The 8,985-nt window shown below is 44.6% G+C and overlaps 1 pseudogene; it reads right to left on the bottom strand.

Moving 5' to 3' along the window:
* Positions 1 to 3,230: 3,230 nt before the first annotated feature.
* On the bottom strand, positions 3,231 to 4,170 carry LOC147897865 (tubulin alpha-2 chain pseudogene; annotated as a pseudogene).
* Between the last annotated feature and the right edge of the window lie 4,815 nt (positions 4,171 to 8,985).

The following is an 8,985-nucleotide window of genomic DNA, read 5'->3' as shown; positions in this document are numbered from 1 at the left end:
ATCTTATCGCTCTCTCTCTCTCTCTCACTTGTAATATATTTCACTCACAAGTATCAATTTCCAATGCTCCACTCACTTAAAGTATAGCATTCCCAATGCTCTATAAAATTTTATTCAGTTGGACAATCTTCACTCACTTAAAGTAGAGCATTACCAATGCTTCTCTCACTTTATTCCAATCCTTATCCTTATCATAGTGAACACATCGTGCCTTAGTGCACTTGTATTCTTCCATCCTAGTCCTTTCACAGACACTCTCTTATTTCTTACATCCTAGTCCTTCTCAGTAACTTGTATTCTTCTATCCTAGTCCTTCCACAAACACTCTCTTCTTTCATCCATCCTGATAACTTGTATTCTTCTATCCTAGTTCTTCCACAAACACTCTCTTCTTTCATCCATCCTAGTGCTTCTCATTAACTTGTATTCTTCCATCCTAGTCCTCCCACAAACACTCTCTTCTTTCTTCCATCATAGTCCATCTCCCTTTCTTTATCATCTCCCCACCCATAGATGTCCTTGGCATTGTCAAAGACGTGGAGTTTGGAATTAATAGTCTCAAAGAATGGATTGCTGACCAAGGAGCACAGAGAGAGGCCAGAATTCGACAAGGTTCTCCTTTGACACACATGGAGAGAGATGAATTTGATGCACAAAGGCACGCAGAGAGGGAGGAGACTCTCAAGATAGCAGAGAGTGAAAGACTTTTAAGACGTATGATAAAAGCACGACAAGATCTCTTAGACTTCTTAAGTAACCTTTGTTATCGCAACTCTCATCATGGGCGATTTGATGCGGATGCTGAGAGAACAATAAGAGCCTCATAGAGAAATTTAAAGAAACAATTTGTGATTGCTTAAATTTCTTCTTTGCATGTAATTATGTTGATGATACAGCTATGGAGGCAGTGAAAGATTGGGTTATTGAGAAGATAAGAGACACCAATGATGAGATCTTCTAGACTTTGGGTGATTAAGAAGATAAGAGAGACTGTATTAAGGTGTTCTTTGACACCATATGGCTTTGAGTTATATGATCTACTTCTTGTACAAATGTGATGTGCTCTTTTTGAAATTTACTCTGGTTTTAATAACATGTCACGCCATTTTTTCTAATTTGATTTTTTAAAATCTTACTTTTTGTCTCTTTTAACAATGTGATGTCCTCTATTTTTAATGTACTCTAGTTTTAATAACATCTCACGTCATTTTTTCTAATTTGATTTTTTAAAATCTTCCTTTTTGACTCAATGTTTTGTTTTATAAGAGCCTCTTTTTTTTAAATGTTTTATCCAAAATTATCTCACAAAATGAATTTGGATAGTGCACGAGTCCAAAATTAATGAAATAGGTGTTTATCCCAAATCTCATATGCACTTAGGATGGTCTTTATCTTGAACTTCTAGAGTGGATAGTTAGAGCCGTCCAACTTTTCGCTTTCGCCGAACGGTGGGATTCGCACTCTTGCGGGCTGAGCCATCTCTCACAATCTTCTTGCAAATAGAAACACACTACCAAATCTTCTTGCTAGAGTCCAGGCTCTGATACCATGTAAGAAAACAATACAACGTCTGTGCTCAACAGATAACAGGATCTCGTACGCAAGAGAGAAAAGCAGATAGTATGGAGAATCAAAAATTTGATTACTTTAGAACTAATACAATAGATGGCGCTGCCTCCCAGCCGTGCGCTCTTGTGAAAGAAGCTTCGATGGCGAGCTGGAAACAGTAGAAGACAGAGGCTGGATGCCAAGGAATCAGGGTTGCTATAGCCAGTGATGAAATGGGCTTCATGGGCTTGCTCTTATATAGCCACCAGTCGTAGTCGGTTAGACCCAATTGGGTGATCGACCCAGTCTACCCAAAACGGCCGACTGGGGGTCGGTCTTGAAATAGGCCGCCGACCACACGATAGAACCAGTGCACAAAATAGAGCAACTAACCTATGGTTGCCGTTCAGCCCACATCCATCCGGGATCATCTAGGACTCCAAATGGGCCCCGCAATCCGAGAGTGGGCTACCTCGGGAAATGCTCCATCTACCCTCAATGCGGTTAGTCATGGGATGCCTTCCCGCACTTGCATGTAGCCTAGTTGGTAGTGTGCCAACTCCGTCCAGCCATCAAGCCACACATGGCCCCCATCTGGTGCCCAAACCAGGACCTACTAGATAACCAAGCTACTCAAATCCCTTCTCCTCATATGGAGGGCTTACAAGTACAGTTAGCTAGTTCCCGCGTAGTTACACGAGAGTGGAGCATTGATATCTAACAAGATGTACCAAAAATGCGCTCCAATCTGAGCCATTGATTTTTTGCTTCAATCCTAGCCATCCAATTGCATAAATGCATCTCCACCCTCTAAAATGTGCCTCAATCTCCACCCTTCAATTGTCTAGCCCATCTCCACCATAGATCTACTCAAGATCCAATGGTCCACAACTAAAGGTGCCTTATCCCTCTTCAATACCCCTCCTATTTGTCAAAGTTTGCCAGTTTGGAGCCCACCAAAGGCACCTCACTTAAGTCTGCCACCATTTTTTGAGCATCCTAGGCCTTTGATCCATCCACCATCCATCCACCATCCACTTCCATCATGAGCCTCTGTAGTAGCTCCTACCCTCGTACAGTTGCACTAGTAGCTATGGTGCTTTCCATGTTGAGAGTTCACGCTCAACATCATGTGATCATGTGTGCATAGCACCATCACGTGATCATATGTGCATAGCACTAACCTTATAGAGTGCTATAAAGGAAAGGGTTAGCTCCCCTAACCCTAACCCTAAAAGGGTTTGTATATATTCTATTTTTTCAACTAATTCTAGTGTACAGTTAGTCATTTGTGGTGTGCTCTCTAGCTGTGCCCTCTCTCCTCATCTCCACTCTTCTCCTCTCCCCTCTTCATATTTTGTCATGGTATCAGAGCTCCCTTGTCTTCCGTTGAGACATTGAGTTTCTTGAGAGTGTGAGAGAGATTGTGAGATTGAGAGTTCTCTTGAGTGATTGTGAGATCCTTCCCTTCACTTCCGTTGAGAGAAAATTCCGTCCATTAACTTTCTTGAGAGTTCTTTGTGAGATTGAGTTTTCTTTTCCATGAGAGAAAATTTCCGTTCAATTTCGTTCATTGAAAGTTCTTTCTTCCCTGAGAGACAAGAGAGGTGTAAAGAGAGGTGTTCATTCCCGAGTCGAGCTTTGGAGCTATGGGTCTCTACATGTAGTCTTCTCTCTCTCACTCAACGAGAATGGAATGAACACGGTTTCCGAGAGCTCCCTAGCCTCCAACATAGCTCCAAGCATTTGCTGGCTACTCCAGCACAGTCGCGACTCACCTCTAGTCTGAGGTCTCCAACATCTACGAGATTCACGACAATCAACGGACCCTGCAATCAAACAACAGCAAATCAGCTCATGGGCTCCTAGTAGCGCGCACAGTCCGGCAGCAACACTGTCTTGCTTCAACGACCTCTAAGGCTTCGACAGCCACCACAGTTCAAGGCCTTAAGGTCTCAACGCTTATCGACGGACCAGCGCCTAGCACCTTCTCCATCTCCAACGACCGACGGCCTCTCGCGGACGATAGGCAGGCTCTTGAAAGCTCCTTCGCATCTTCAACGGCCTCTGGCTGCAAGCGACGATAGGTGAGGCGCTGCACCATGGCAGCGCAAGCAGTGGCGAAGGATACACGGTAAAGCCCAGCTTCGACTTCTTGCCATAGTCCACAGAGAGCCGCTCCAGAAGAAGACTGGCAAGGCTGGAGCCAGTGCCACCTCCGACCGCTAGCTTCCTAATGCGATCAAGGCAGAGATCCACAATCTCCTTTCCAATGGTATAGTGGCCTCGGGCGAAGTCGTTTGCAGCATCCTCCTTGCCGCTGATGAGCTGCTCAGGATGGAAGCGCTGCCTGTATGTGCCAGTGCGAACCTCGTCGATCACAGTGGTCTCAAGATCTAGGAAAATAGCTCGTGGGACATGCTTGCCAGCCCCGGTCTCGCTGAAGAAGGTGTTGAACGTGTCGTCGCCACCGCCCACAGTCTTATCGCTTGGCATCTGGCCATCGGGCTGGATGCCATGCTAGAGGCAGTACAGTTCCCAGCAGGCGTTGCCCACGGGTGCTCAACAACAACTCGACCAAGCACACAGGCTTTCCAACAGACGCTGCGACGGAATCGACATCTTTGACGGAATCTCCGAAAGATTCTGGCGGCCCACGAGGCGACACGTGGCATCCCACACTCAACCCAACCTTATCCTCAGGGTCACCACTCACCCCAGAAGTGGTCTGCAGGTTGACACGTGGCAGACCTTATCTGCCACATCACCATCGGAGCCACGTCATCAGTGCCACGTAAGCAGTCCATGTCATTCTGCCACGTCACCTGCCACATCATTAGTGCCATGTCAGCTGCCACGTCATCACTACCACGTCAACTGCCACATCATCACTACCACATCATCACTGCCACATCATCACTGCCACATCATCACTACCACGTCATCACTACCACGTCATCACTGCCACATCATCACTGCCACATCATCAGTGCCACATCATCAGTGCCACATCACCCTGCTGACATCATCTGTGCCACCTCAGCACTGCCACCTCAGCACAGAGCTTCACTGGCACACCTCTTGCTAAGCGCAGTGCCACATCATCACTGCATGTGACTCACAGTGACACATCATCATTGAGCACCATTTGCACTCCTTTTGCCCCTCCACCTAGATCAAGTCATATCTCTTGATCCGGGAAGAATTTGAGGGTGCTCCAAAAAGGAAAGTCGCTCGATTTTTCGTGCTCTACGCGCTCGTTACATCACGCGCACATTTCGGTGCAAGTTACACTCACATTTGAGCCTCGCCGACAAAACCACTTCCTTCACGCACATTTGCCTCTACATCGACGCATCTGACCCAGCACTTAAAAAGAACAAAGGAAAAGGAATTATTTGCTGCTCTTTCATCGATCGACGGTTGGTTTAGATCTAGATCAGAGTAGACTAGATCGCCATAGAGGGGACGCTTTGAATTCCCCAAGTTGCCAATCTAAGCCATGCCCGAAATTCCCGACTAGTACCTACTCGGAGTCAGTCCATACGCTCACATCCGATTTCACATCATTGCATTACCTGAAACCTTACGTTCATCAGTTCAGTGAGCAGACTTCAGAGTTCAGAGGCATTGCAGATTGATTCAGTGGGCAGATAGCACTTGATTTCACACACACATGCCACCATTGTAAAGCCTATTTGGCTATCTCACGGCATCGTGCACATCATTTTTCAGCCTTGTAAAGCCTCTTGGCTATTCTCGGCATCATTGCCACAAGCCTTGTAACACAGATCAGATTTTGTATACTTCAGTTCTATCTTCACCGACGGTACAGAGATTTCACTTGGCATCTTCAGTGTCTTTGCAGTTGATTCATACAGAGTTTTCCAGGACACTTTTTGAGTACATTGCTTGCACCATGTCGACTAGCAACCTCAATCTGGAGGCATCTGCTAAATTAGACAACTCCAATTACGGTACATGGAAATACCGAATGGAGACCATTCTTGTGCTTCAGGACAAATGGGAGTATGTCGATGGATCCATACCTAGACCATTGGCCGATCCAGCCACCAGTAGCTCTACTCCATCTGTTGTCACAGCACCAGCAACGGGATCTACATCGGGATCTACATCTACACAAACAGTTTCCGCATCAGTAGCAGATCCTGCCATTGCCCGAGCTCAATCAGAATGGGATAAGAAAGACAAGTATGCCTATCACCTGATCAAGAAGAATGTGCAAGATGTCATGCTAGGACAGCTCAACACAGTCAAGACATCAAAAGAAGCATGGGATATGTTCGCAGCTCTCTACGAGTCCAAGAACACATCCAGGATTCTCACCTTGAGAAACCAGATCAACCAGAGTTTCCGCAATAGCAATGAAACCGGTCATGCTTATGTACTCCGCATCAAAGACTACAACAATCAACTTGCAGCAGCAGGAGAGACTATGAATCCCGCAGAAATGGTTCAAGTAATCCTGAATGGACTAGGAGAAGGATATGAGAATCTAGTCCAGAGTATTGCCATCCAACGGCAAATTCCAACACTGGAAGAACTTCAGTCAGTTCTACTTGGTGAAGAATTCAGGACTCAAGCCATTCAAGCACGTAAAGGTCATTCTAATGATCAGGCATTCACCGCTTCAGACAGAAGCAGAGGCAAAGGCAGAAACAGAGGTAGATCATATCAGAAAAGTGGTCATCATCATCAACAAAATCAAAGTCAGAATCAGCATCAGCATCAGCAGCATCCTCAGCAACATCAAAATCAGCAAAGAGGAAATCATTCCAACCGAGGAAGATTCCAAGAACGAGGGAATGCATCCACCAATGTGTCAAACATTCAATGCAACTATTGTCACAAGTTTGGACACTATGAAAGAGATTGCCGCAAGAAGCAGTATGACCAAGGCGGTCAATCCAGCAATAATAGAGGGAATTCCCGAGGAAGAGGAAATCATCGTGGTGGACATTCTAGTCACAGTCATTTTGCAAATGAACATGGCAATATGTTTCTTGCCAGTGAGGAATTGCATCAGACTGATACAATGCACCTAGACAATGCACCTAGACACTGATTTCAATCCCAAAGAGGATTTCAGCTATCAAGTCGACCAAGTGGAACAGGATCCTTGGTACATCGACAGCGGTGCATCATCTCATATGACAAATCATCAGGAATGGTTCACAGAAATGAAGCCATTAGAAGGTCAAAAGAATGTCATCTATACAGCAGACAATACACCGAATCCGGTTCAAGGGACAGGTGTTATCCCTATGAACAATTTCACTAGTACAAAAGGATTAGTCAAAGATGTGCTCTATGTTCCGAAGCTCAGCAAGAACCTTTTGTCAGTAGGTCAAATGACGGAACACAACTACAAAGTCATCTTCGACGGTGATGAATGCACTATCAGAGACAAATCCAAAAGAGGTCAGCTAGTAGCAAAAGGTGTCAAGGAAGGACGCTTGTACAGGATGCTAGCTACAGTACCAGATAAGCATGCCATGTCAGCTCAAATGCAACAGATGCCACTATCTGCAAATGGCACAAGAGATATGGTCATGTCAACTTCAAGTACTTGTTAGATCTAAGGAATCAAAATATGGCAATTGGGATTCCGAAGCTACAGTTTCTTGGAAAGGTTTGTGAAGCATGCTGCTTCGGCAAACAAAAGCGAACCAACTTTGTCAAAAGTACCTCTCGTGCACGAGGTATTCTTGATTTAATTCATACAGATGTATGGGGTTATGCCCAGACCCGCAGCATCAATGGTTCACTTTATTACTTGACCTTCATCGACGACTACAGCAGATATTGTTGGGTCTACTTTCTGAAAGAGAAATCTGAAGTGTTTGCCAGATTTCAAGAATTCAAAGCCATGGTAGAAAACCAAACAGGCAGAAAGATCAAGGTCATGAGATCAGATAGAGGAGGTGAATACATGTCTTCAGCCTTCATGAACTTTTGCAAAACTCACGGCATTCGAAGACAATTCACATGTGCAGATACTCCTCAGCAAAATGCAATAGCTGAAAGGAAGAATGAGACTTTAGCAGACAGTGCTAGAGAAATGCTTAGTGAAAAGCATCTTCCGAATCAGTATTGGGCAGAAGCAATAGCTACAGCTAACTACTTGCTTAATCGGCTTCCTACTGAACCGATACAAGGAATGACTCCTTATGAAGCATTCACTGGACACAAGCCACGCATTGGGCATCTCCGCATATTTGGTTGCATAGCATATGCCCACATACATGATGATCATCGCAGGAAATTGGATGCGAAGTCACGCAAATGCATCATGGTAGGCTACAGTGAAGAAAGTAAAGCATACAAATTGTATGATCCCATCAACCGCAAAGTCATTATCTCCAGAGATGTAATCTTCGATGAGGAATCAGAATGGAAAACCTCACCTACACAGGAGATAGAAGCATCGACTTCACAGTCATCTATAGAACAGGTTGATGAAGAAGAGCAAGAATTGCCAGCAACACCCCAATCAATGTCACAGCAGCTCAGACGGTCTACTAGGGAAAGCAGACCACCAGTCAGATTGACATATGCTCAGAAAGGCAAAGCAATTTAGGTGGAAACCACCAACTATGCTCTTATGACTACCATCATGGCTACAGAAGAGCCAGTGTACTTCGAAGACGCAGTAGATAAGCCAGAATGGCAAACTGCTATGAATGAAGAAATGGATGCTTTGTATAAAAACAACACTTGGGAATTATGCGACCTTCCACCAGGAAAGAAGGCCATAGCCAACAAATGGGTATACAAAGTGAAGTACAATCTAGATGGCAGTATTCAGAGATACAAAGCCAGATTAGTTGCAAAAGGATTTGCATAACAATATGGCCAAGATTATGATGAGACTTATGCTCCAGTAGCAAAGATGGATTCCATACAGTTCTTGATATCACTAGCGACACTCAGTAAATGGAATGTGTATCAGCTCGATGTCAAGAATGCATTTCTCAATGGTTATCTAGACGAGGAAGTCTACATGCAACAACCAGCCGGTTATGTTGAACCAGGACAGGAGAACAAGGTTTGCCATCTCAAGAAAAGTCTCTATGGCTTAAAGCAAGCACCCAGAAGTTGGTACAGCAGAATTGACAAGTATTTTGCTGATCTGGGATACATGAAGTCCAATGCAGATCATACTCTCTACTACAAAGTTCAAGGGGAAGATATTACTATTGCACTTTTGTACGTAGATGATCTGATTGTGACAGGAAGCAAGGATAGCTTCATCAGAAAGCTAAAACAAGACTTATCTGCAGAGTTCGACATGAAAGATCTTGGACTTATGCACTATTGTCTTGGAATTGAGTTCTGGAGAGATTCAGATAGCACATTCATGAGTCAGCTCAAATATGTTGACAGTCTCCTGAAGAAGTTTCATATGGCAGATTG

This window comes from Dipteris shenzhenensis, chromosome 10 (assembly GCF_047967505.1).
Source record: "Dipteris shenzhenensis isolate YYH24624 ecotype China chromosome 10, Dip_SZ_1.0, whole genome shotgun sequence".
NCBI lineage: Eukaryota > Viridiplantae > Streptophyta > Polypodiopsida > Gleicheniales > Dipteridaceae > Dipteris > Dipteris shenzhenensis.
This window is presented reverse-complemented; position numbering and strand designations above follow the sequence as displayed.